Raw genomic sequence first — 9,973 nt, forward strand, 5'->3', positions numbered from 1 at the left:
CAGAATTCTGATTTTATTCTGAGAAATCTGAAATTAATCTCAGAATTTAAAATGTTCACTTGAAGGAGCCTAGTTTTGGAAAAAATAAATTAACTGGTTTGTCCCACCTCTAACATGGCCATCCAATCAGCCAGTCATAACTGGCACCTGGGGTGGCCAATCAGATTTCAGGGGCCACTAGATATGCCCCTGCTATCTGCCTGGCTTTGCATTTGGGTCTAGTCCCTGAGTTTTTCAAGCCTTCAACAAGATTTCCCCCCCTTAAACACAGAGAGATCATTTTGGTTTCATTTTTCATTCTGGTGAGTATACAAATTGTATTACGTGGAGCATGAAAGGGCCATCATGTGTTTAATATGCTAGGTTTGGTCTAATAACTGTATAGCAGCTTTTTAAAATAAGCTACTCTTTAGACTAACGAAAAAATATTGTATTTAACCTGCATGGCAGTGAGAGTTTGACGTTGAGCCGAGGCTGCAGTTGTATAGCTGATGTAACATTGTTAGAAAGAGATTTCTTACTACAAGATTTCCTGCAGACCAGAGCAAATATTATGAAAATATCACTTAGTTATCAGCGGCACTCACAGATTCTACAGTGCTTGGCACAAATATAATAATGATTTTTATTCTCATATCTCAATGATGCAAACAGCATCAGCCAAAACAAAACAAAAAACAAAACACATCAACGCTTGATAGATATGGATGGTTAGTTTAGTTGAAAATGTAATCCCACATTAGTATGTTAATTTTCCACTTATGCTTATTATTTTGGTCAAAAAAAGGTTTTCAATTCATTGATCTAATTTGCAAAAAATAGACAGACAAAAAATAGTTTCTGACCCATCCCACCCAGCCAATCACCTGTTCCAACTGTTGCCCTCTGGATGGCGCTACAGATCAATTTCCACCAAAACAACACGATTCAAAAACAGTTTTTTCCCCACTGCCATCAGGTTTCTGAACTCCACTCACCTCTGAAATCTCACTGTATACCTCTCCAGCAATGTATATGTTGAATGTTCTGTATTTATGTTGTCATATGTCTGTCTATGTACTGTAATGTCTCATGCTGACACATATTCATGTGCTAAACAATTGCTGTACTGAAAGCAAATTCTGCCGACTTGTTGTGCAGTCCTTAATAAATGAATCTGAATCTGAATCTGAATAAACCAACGTAAAGTAAGAACTGCGTCTTCCTTCAATCATCATCATGACAGGGACAACAACACATATTGAGTGAATCCAAAGTGATCAAAGTGATAATATTGTAGAATCCAATTAATGTACTGCAAATACAATACAAATTAAATAATTCAACTTTCTTTCAATATATACAGTTTAAAATCATATTAAAGAACTACATGACTAGGGCATTATGCTAAATCATAAAAAAAATCTGTTGATAAGAGATTGATGGAGGCAGTGAACGCTAAAGGAACACAGCGTCTCTAAATTGTATAAGCTTTTGTGCCACACCAATTATGAATGTCACTGTAACTGACCGCTTACCTCCTATTGACATTGACTATTTGAATTGAATTGAATTGAAACCTTTATTTATCCCCGAGGGGAGATTCAGGCGTCTAAAAACAGCAACAGCAGCAGGGCTTAAAAATACAGAGCAGACAGAAAATAGTAAGAGATAAATAAAAACAGATAAAAACAATACAATTTTAAAATAAGTTAGTCTATGTGCAAAGTCTGTGTTTTGTAAAGTGCAGGGCCATGTGCAAAAATGCATGTGCAACGAGCGAGTGCAAAAATGCATAAAGTGACTAAACAGGTCTCACTTCTTGTTATGGAGCCTGATGGCCGCTGGCATGAAGGACTGGCCAAAGCGCTTTGTGGAGTGTCGGGGGGGAATGAGTCTGTGGCTGAATGTTCTCTTCATCCCCATTAGCACAGCATGTAGGGGATGGGAGGGGTTGTCCAGCATAGCGTGCAGTTTCCTCCTCATCCTTGTCTCTGCCATTTGTTTTCTTCTGTGTAACTGATACATTCCTTTTATGTTGTCACTTGAATAGTTTTTTGGTTCCTTGATTGAACTTGGAACAGCTCAAATGTGAATTTACCTGTAAGTACAAAGTAAAGATGGCAGACAATATAGTATTGCCCCTTCATGTCATGTCATGTGACTAGGAAACCCTGTTTTCTAGAACCAATATTACCACCTGTCTTGGTGGCCTCATTAGTAGGCCTATGCTGATGGCAAACAGTAAAAATGTAAAGTTGAAGTTTTGATTGTATTTGAGTTGTTTGTTACTTTCAAGTTTGATGGTGACATTTACTGTTTAATTTGTCAGTGTGCCAATATGATGTCCAATATGATGACATAAGGGTCAAAGGTCAAGTTTGAGCTAAAAAAAAAGAGAAAAGAAAGTAGATAAATAACTACCGGTACATAAAAAAAACAAATAATTAACACATTTCCAGTTTTCCCCCTACAATACATTTGGCTGGACAACAACAAAACTTTAAAGTAATTTTTCTCAGTTCTACACTCTGGCTTTGCAGGGCAGAACAGAGCCCACAATGCCAAATTATGACATCTGGATGTCTAGTATTTTTTAGGGGTGCTCTGATGAAATGTGTCTAAAAGTGCCTAATTTGATAAATCTTATCAAATAGAGGGCCGTGGTGTTATTTGTGTGAGTTTAGGAGTCCTTGGTGTGGAAAAAAGTCCCCCTCCCCCCTGCCCCCGCTTGTTATTTTCTGTTTTTGCTCCAAGTGAAAAATGTCTTATGGTCACTCACGATTCAGTAGGTCACGACGGGTTGGCTTGGTTCCAGCCTTCAAACTTGTTATATAAGGATGTTTCAAAATGTCTATGGGGAAAATGAACGGGGAACTCATTTCCTGGGCCAGAGACGTCATGTGACTGTTTAGCTCTATAGCAAGACTGTAGTAGGTATTTGTTGACCATTTCATAAAGACAGATGGGATTTCACTTTTAACATCAATTTTAGGAATAGTCCATGTGAGATATTAAAATGTTGTTCCCAAAGTGTTATCTCAATACAAAAAAGGGGGGGAAAGAGAGCAATTAACCATAACAAACAGAAGATCAAAAAGACAGTGGGCGTAACGCTGCCTCTCCACTGAGACAGAACACCCTTTTTGTATGTTTTACACTTGGCCTGTGGAGGGCAGTATAACACAGCAAGGCAAAGACCCAGACATCAATTCAGATGGTTGTTGAATAATGTGCTGCACTGAATGCAGAATTGAAACAGAAATGTGCATTCCTCATGGATAGGTTTGAGCATAGAGTGACTCTGGCTCTTTTATTTATGAACTAATACCAGTGTTTGGCCATTCTAATGTGGTTTTACTCTGAACTTACACAAACAAATCTGTCCTGCCTGCACATAGACAGCTGAGCAGTGGGTTACAGACCTACAGTAGCTGGAAGTTTGGCTATGGCAACAGTTACACACCACGGGTAACTGGCACAACTTTGGAAGGTATGGGTAATGGGGAAAAGGAAGTGTTTTCACAAAACATTTCCTTTTCCCCATTACCCATAGAGATGTCCAGCAATTGCGGGGAATGGATGCTGACGATGTCACAATGCCTCTGTGAGTGAAGGCCTTAAAACCTAAAATATCACTGTAGTGCCCCCCATGGGTGGATTTTATTTTCAGTTTTTTTTTTTTTGCACCAGATTCATTCCAGACCCCTGAAAAGTGTTTTGGCTAATTTTGGAGGCGATCAGAGCAACTGTGCACCTTACAACTCCGGACAGACAGACAGACAGACAGCTCTCCAATTATAGTAGGATTGAGAATTCAAATTAGCCTGCACTGTATTTGATGATGAGAGAATGTTGGCACGTAAAAACACTCCCAATTTACAATGTAGAGGAGAAAAAAGTATTAGTGTAGTAGAAGAGAGAAGTGTAGCGTAACAAATATGCTTAATAAGTGCTACAGAAAGTATTTCATGCTAGAAGGTCCTGGGTTCGATTCCCACCTGGGACGCTGTGAGCGCTGAAGGAGTGCGTGCCCGTCCGCATGTCCTCCAGTGCCCGCCGCCCAGGTGGGGTCGTCAAAAGGGCCTTTCTGTGTGGAGTTTGCATGTTCTCCCCATGCCCCCTGGGGGTTTCTTTCCCCTCACCAAAACATGCAATATCCTGGTCCTAAAGGGGTGCCTCCTCTGGTCGTTCGGGGCGTCTGTTCGGAGGGAGGGGAACTCATTGGAATAGCATGATCCTCCCACGTGTCCTGCCGGTGAAGCTTCCCCTGTCAGGTGAAAAGAAGCGGCTGGCTAACTGCCCATGTCTCAGAGGAAGCATGGAGCCAGTTTCGGCTCTCCCCAGATCGACAGGAGGGTGGAGCAACAACCAGGATAAATAAATTAAAATGAGCACTAATGAGGGATAAAAATGGGGTAAAAAATCTGGGGGGGGGGGGGCTGAGAAAAATAAAGTATTTCATGCAACTATTAACAATTACTATTGTGTTTGAATATATCTGAGTAATTCATTAATTATGTGCAGAATAGATAGTTACCATGCTTAGCTGCCCTGTGATCAATAGGTTTAAGGCTGTTTTATGGTTAGACAAGTGTCGACAGGTGTTTTACGAAAAGTGTCAGACGAGAGACTGAGATCACACACACACACACACACACACACACACACACACACACACACACACACGCTCGCTCACTCACTCACTCACTCACTCACAAACTATAACCATAACTTTCCACTCTTCAAAGTCTGAAAGGAAGAAAAGATGGCAGTGCCCTCATGTCTGTTTCCTGTTATTGACTGCAGTAGCGGTGGTTGTGGTCTCGATGCTGCATGTAACTTGCTGAGAGTGTATATCTACAGATATCTGCAGAGTGCAGTGCACGGCTAAATGTGGGAACTGCTTTGCTGGTCTGTGGGAGAAGTTCTAGCAAAGGCTCCCCGCTATGTGCAAAATTTCAGGTAGGCATGGGTAGCCGACGCATCCAGCCTGTGAAATGTTGTATCATTCTACATTCATATCATCTACATTCGGTTAAGTTTATTACAATCTGGGAACCCAGAGTCTATTTTTATGTGAAAAAGTATTCCTTATATCATGTCCAGCACTGTAGAAACTGAGTAAGTTTAGATGCCCTGACTAGTGATATTTTTTATATTTGCTCTAGTCTACAGGAAATCTTGTTAAAATCTCTTTCACAGTTTTAACAATGCTGAACACTTACAAACATCAGTTACAATTGCAGGCTCAACCTTAAACTCTCACTCTGCCATGCAGGTGAAATAAAATATTTTTTCTTTAGTCTATGATGCCCTTAAGTCATGGCCACACCGATAGATTTCTGTCCCTTGCCTGCTGATTTTATACTCAGAATTCTGATTTTATTCTCAGAAATCCTAAATTAATCTGAGAATTTAAATTTTTCACTTCAAGGAGCCTAGTTTTGGAAAAAATAAATTAACTGGCTTGATGGTCCCACCTCTAACATGGCCATCCAATCAGCCAGTCATAACTGGCACCTGCGGGGTGGCCAATCAGATTTCAGGGGCCATAGATATGCCCCTGCTGTCTGCCTGGCTTTGTATTTGGGTCTAGTCGCTGAGTTTTTCAAGCCTTCAACAAGATTTCCCCCCTTAAACACAGAGATCATTTTGGTTTCATTTTTAATTCTGGTGAGTATACAAATTGTATTACATGGAGCATGAAAGGGCCATAATGTGTTTAATATGCTAGGGTTGGTCTAATAACTGTATAGCAGCTTTTTAAAATAAGCTACTCTTTAGACTAAAGATAAAACATATTGTATTTAACCTGCATGGCAGTGAGAGTTTGACGTCGAGCCGAGGCTGCAGTTGTATAGCTGATGTAACATTGTTAGAAAGATATTTCTTACTACAAGATTTCCTGCAGACCAGAGCAAATATTATGAAAATATCACTTATCAGGGCAACTCACTCAGATTCTACAGTGCTTGGCACATATATAATAATGATTTTTATTTCTCATATCTCAATGATGCAAACGGCATCAGCAAAAAAATCATCAACGCTTGATAGATATGGATGAGTGGTTAGTTTAGTTGAAAATGTAATCCCACATTAGTATGTTAATTTTCCACTTATGCATATTTTGGTCAAAAAAAGTTTTTCAATTCAGTGATCTAATTTGCATTTGAATTTTCATGTACTGGTCTGTACATTCACACTCACACTAGGTCCATCTACACAGCCGCTGCCCCAACATTAAATTAAACCCACTATATGGTTTAGCAGCAGTCAAATGTTCATTCCTAATTGAAAATTAAAATGCAATAAAACAATTGCAATCTAATTTTGTTTTTGCAAATGTGTACAACAGTTAAGTAATTTAAATTCAGTTCAATTCCATTGCATTTTTAAGTTAAACGACATGCTTTCGCCATCTGTAACAAACACTAAGGTCTCGTGTCAGTTCTAATATTATTTATGGAATTGCTGTTTTTTACACCCCGGACCTTATTTCCAGCTTAAAATATGATGTTTTACTCACCCAGAGAACGTTGGTTTCATTCTGATCACCATAGAAGATATTCAGGTCCGACTAGAGTCCTGGAACTGGCTAAAACGGGCGAACGGGGCATACGTAGTACACACTGCAAATAACGTATTTTCTTCAATGTAGCGGTTCATATCCTGATAATATCTCGTCCCTAAATGAAACGTGAATCCGTCTAGTCTCCTCCGGGCTGCCTCGGGCAGCTTCGGTTTCCTCATCCAGGGTTTGCGCTGTGCACGTTCAACGAGCGCAAAATAATCGCAAAAGCTAAATTACCGCTTTTGCAACGATAGGGCCCTATGTTCTCTCTATACAGTGAATGATATTGTCCTGTCTCAGTTGTTACTGTGTAAAGACACCACAGCATAGTTGAAGTAGTGAAAGCTTCCATCACTTACTGTTTTATGTGCTTCTATTTACTATGCATAATGCCAACAGCATATTATGCCAACAGAACACCACAATATTAACCCCACAAAAATATTAATAATGCATCACTGATTTTTCATAGCCTAAATGTGCACCTTTTCTCTGACTTTTCATCTGCAGTTTTCTCTTTACTGTATAGAATTACTATGGAAAAGGCCATGTCGAAGAAAGGATGGCTCGCAGCCATAGACTGTCTCGCAGCACTGAAGAGTCAAATAGACCGCTCTCAGCTCAGCCCTCTTGTGTCAATGGTTTTTGGCGGCGTCCTCTTGAGCTTGCAGAAGTTAGTGGATGTGGAGTTTGAGTGTCCTTGCACACTCAAATGGAAGAACGCCTTCTTTTCATCTACAATTCTTCTCATTCCCTTTCTTATGGCATTTACGTTGACGTTTATGTTGATCCTTAAAGTGCCACAGAAAGTTTCAAAAATATTGTTTTCCAGTTTTGTCCCTTCCATAGTGTGGCTGATTCTAGTGTCTCTCGATGGCCAATACCTTGCCTGCGCATTGACATACTGGCCAGGCAGATTTGTTGCTCTTGAGGTGGGAGCTACTAAGAAATGGTGTGAGCCACGCAATATATCGTTGTTCTCATCACAAGAAGTGGAGAATAAAAGGCTTGAGTCTCATGGATTCTTTGTTACATCTCAGGTGAGGAAAAACCTTGATGTCTTTAAAAAAGTGTTTGGTTTTGGCATCTGTGAAAAGAGAGCAACAACTTTCTCCAAAATGTGGTCTTATGATGTTCTGTTATTTGTCTCTTCCATTTTTTAGGTTATTGGAGTTGCACTCATCTTACTCGCCTGTGTGGGACTCTTATTGTATTGCAGCGTACAGCTTAAGTTAGCAGAAAGACGAAACCAAAATGAAGAGAATCCAAAAGATATCGAGATGTCTGGTGATCCAGAGAGAGAGCAACCCGATGACACCCCTGTTGACTCCCTCTGTACTGTTGACTCCCTCTGTACTGTTGACTCCCTCTGTTCTGTTGACTCCCCTGTTGACTCCCTCTGTTCTGTTGACTCCCCCTCTGACAGAGAGAGAGGGGGAGGGGCAGAGTTAGAGAGAGAGGACACATATTGTTAGTCATGCTGTACATATCTACATACTGTACAGTAATCTCTAACTCATCTGCCTATATCCTACTTTTGTTACCTATAGTCTTATGTACAGATTAATTTGTAAAATAGAAGTACATAGCTCTGTTTACTAGGGGTGTCACAATATATCGTCCCACGAAATTTCGCGATAGTAAAACGTCACGATATGTATCGTTGAGATGAAATCTCATATCGTGGAAAAAAAAAAAAAAAAAAAAAAAAAAAAAAAAAAAAAAAATAGACAAAGAAACGTCTTTGTTTGTTGAAGTTCAATGTGTGGAAAGTAGTTCAGTTGAACAAGTCTCTGAAGAGACACATGAGAAGTTATACAGGAGAGAAACCATTCAATTGAGTTTCTGGCAAAACTGTTTACTTGACAGGAAAAACTGAAGATGCATAAAAAATAGACTAAGAAAAGTCTTGTTGTTTGAGTTTGAAGAAAAACTGAAGATGCATAATGAGAATTTATACTGCTGAGAAACCTTTTAGTTCAAAGTAAATCTAAGTGACGGTGTAACTCATTCTATTTCAAGATAAGCCTTATCTCCAATCTCATGTTTTTTCTAGTTGTTATTGTAATAACAATTTCCCACAACAGCATGTTTTGTATTTGTGCATTTCAAATAAAATACTACTTTTCCAGTCATATATTGTCATTATTCAAGTTTAAAAAAATATTGTTAAAATCGTATCGTATCGTATCGTTATCGTGAACCCAGTATCGTGATACGTATCGTATCGTGAACTGAGTGTATCGTGACACCCCTACTGTTTACACATCTCTGTATTAAAACAGGCTAACATTATAGTTGTGCTACATTTTTGTTTATAATTGTGTTATTATTATTATATTTTAAGTTTGATATTATTATTGTGCATTTTTGTTTTGTTTCACACCTGCTTTGGCAAACATATGCTTTCCATGCCAATAAAGCCTTTTTGAATTGAATTGAATCGAGACGGGGGGGCACTTATTCCTATTATTGTTATCCTGTTCAAGATTTAGTGTCATATGTGATGGAAATCTATTGATTATCAAGCAATCAAGAAGACATCAAAGGCTTGACTTTCAAAGATAAATTATTGTTTTATTACAAGCTTGTAACATGCATAATTGTGACAGGTCTAGATAACCTCCCCACTAGATTTGTGAAGGATATGTTGGGGTTACATTCAAAATCCTCACTCATATTATCAATCTGTCCATCAGAGATGGAAAATTCCCAGTTGATTTTAAGATGGCCAGAGTTATCCCATTGTATAAAAAGAACAGCAAAACCGAAGTTGAAAATTATAGACCTGTGTCGATTTTAAGTGTTATCTCTAAGATTTTCGAATGCCTTGTATATGAACAAGTTGAGAGGTAGCTAGCACAACATGGTTTATGAGTTCCAATCTGGGTTTAGAACAGGTTACTCCACAGACACTTATTTGACCACATTAAAATGGAAAGTGAGAAAGGCAACTACACCAGTATGGTAATATTAGATTTGCAGAAAGCTTTTGGTGCAGAATACAGTATTGAGTCTAAAACTAACATCACTTACCTTGGTCTCACTGTGGATCAGTCTCTCTCTGGGCGTGTTTATAAAGTTTCTTTATCGCAACACCAGGCTATTTACTGTAAAAACCAAGAAACCTCTGGTACAGGCTATCATACAGTGTCATTACGATTATGCTTGTTCAGCATGGTATAGTGGCCTGTCTCAAAAATTGAAAAACAGAACGCCAGTCATGCAAAATAACATCATCAGGTACTTGCTAAATGCTACACCCCGAACTCACATTGTTTTTCAGGAATTTGAACATGTTGGCATGTTACTGGTCAAATTCAGAGCCGACCAATTAAAACTCAACAACATCGTTAACAGCCAGTGGCGCCGGAACGAGTTTGCAATAAGGGGGACACAATTTTTTTTTTCTTTTTT

The 9,973-nt window shown here is 39.0% G+C and overlaps 1 long non-coding RNA gene across 2 annotated transcripts; it reads left to right on the forward strand.

Moving 5' to 3' along the window:
* Positions 1-5,575: 5,575 nt before the first annotated feature.
* Positions 5,576-8,295, forward strand: LOC310785449. 2 transcript variants are annotated; one of them, XR_014553173.1, is made up of 3 exons: positions 5,576-5,655; positions 7,086-7,596; positions 7,720-8,295. It is a non-coding gene; the product is annotated as an uncharacterized lncRNA (long non-coding RNA). The 2 variants fall into 2 exon arrangements; XR_014553174.1 differs by lacking the exon at positions 5,576-5,655 and having other exon boundaries at positions 5,665-7,596.
* Positions 8,296-9,973: the final 1,678 nt, after the last annotated feature.

Source organism: Poromitra crassiceps (genome assembly GCF_964638095.1).
Source record: "Poromitra crassiceps genome assembly, chromosome: 11".
NCBI classification, from domain to species: Eukaryota; Metazoa; Chordata; class Actinopteri; order Beryciformes; family Melamphaidae; genus Poromitra; species Poromitra crassiceps.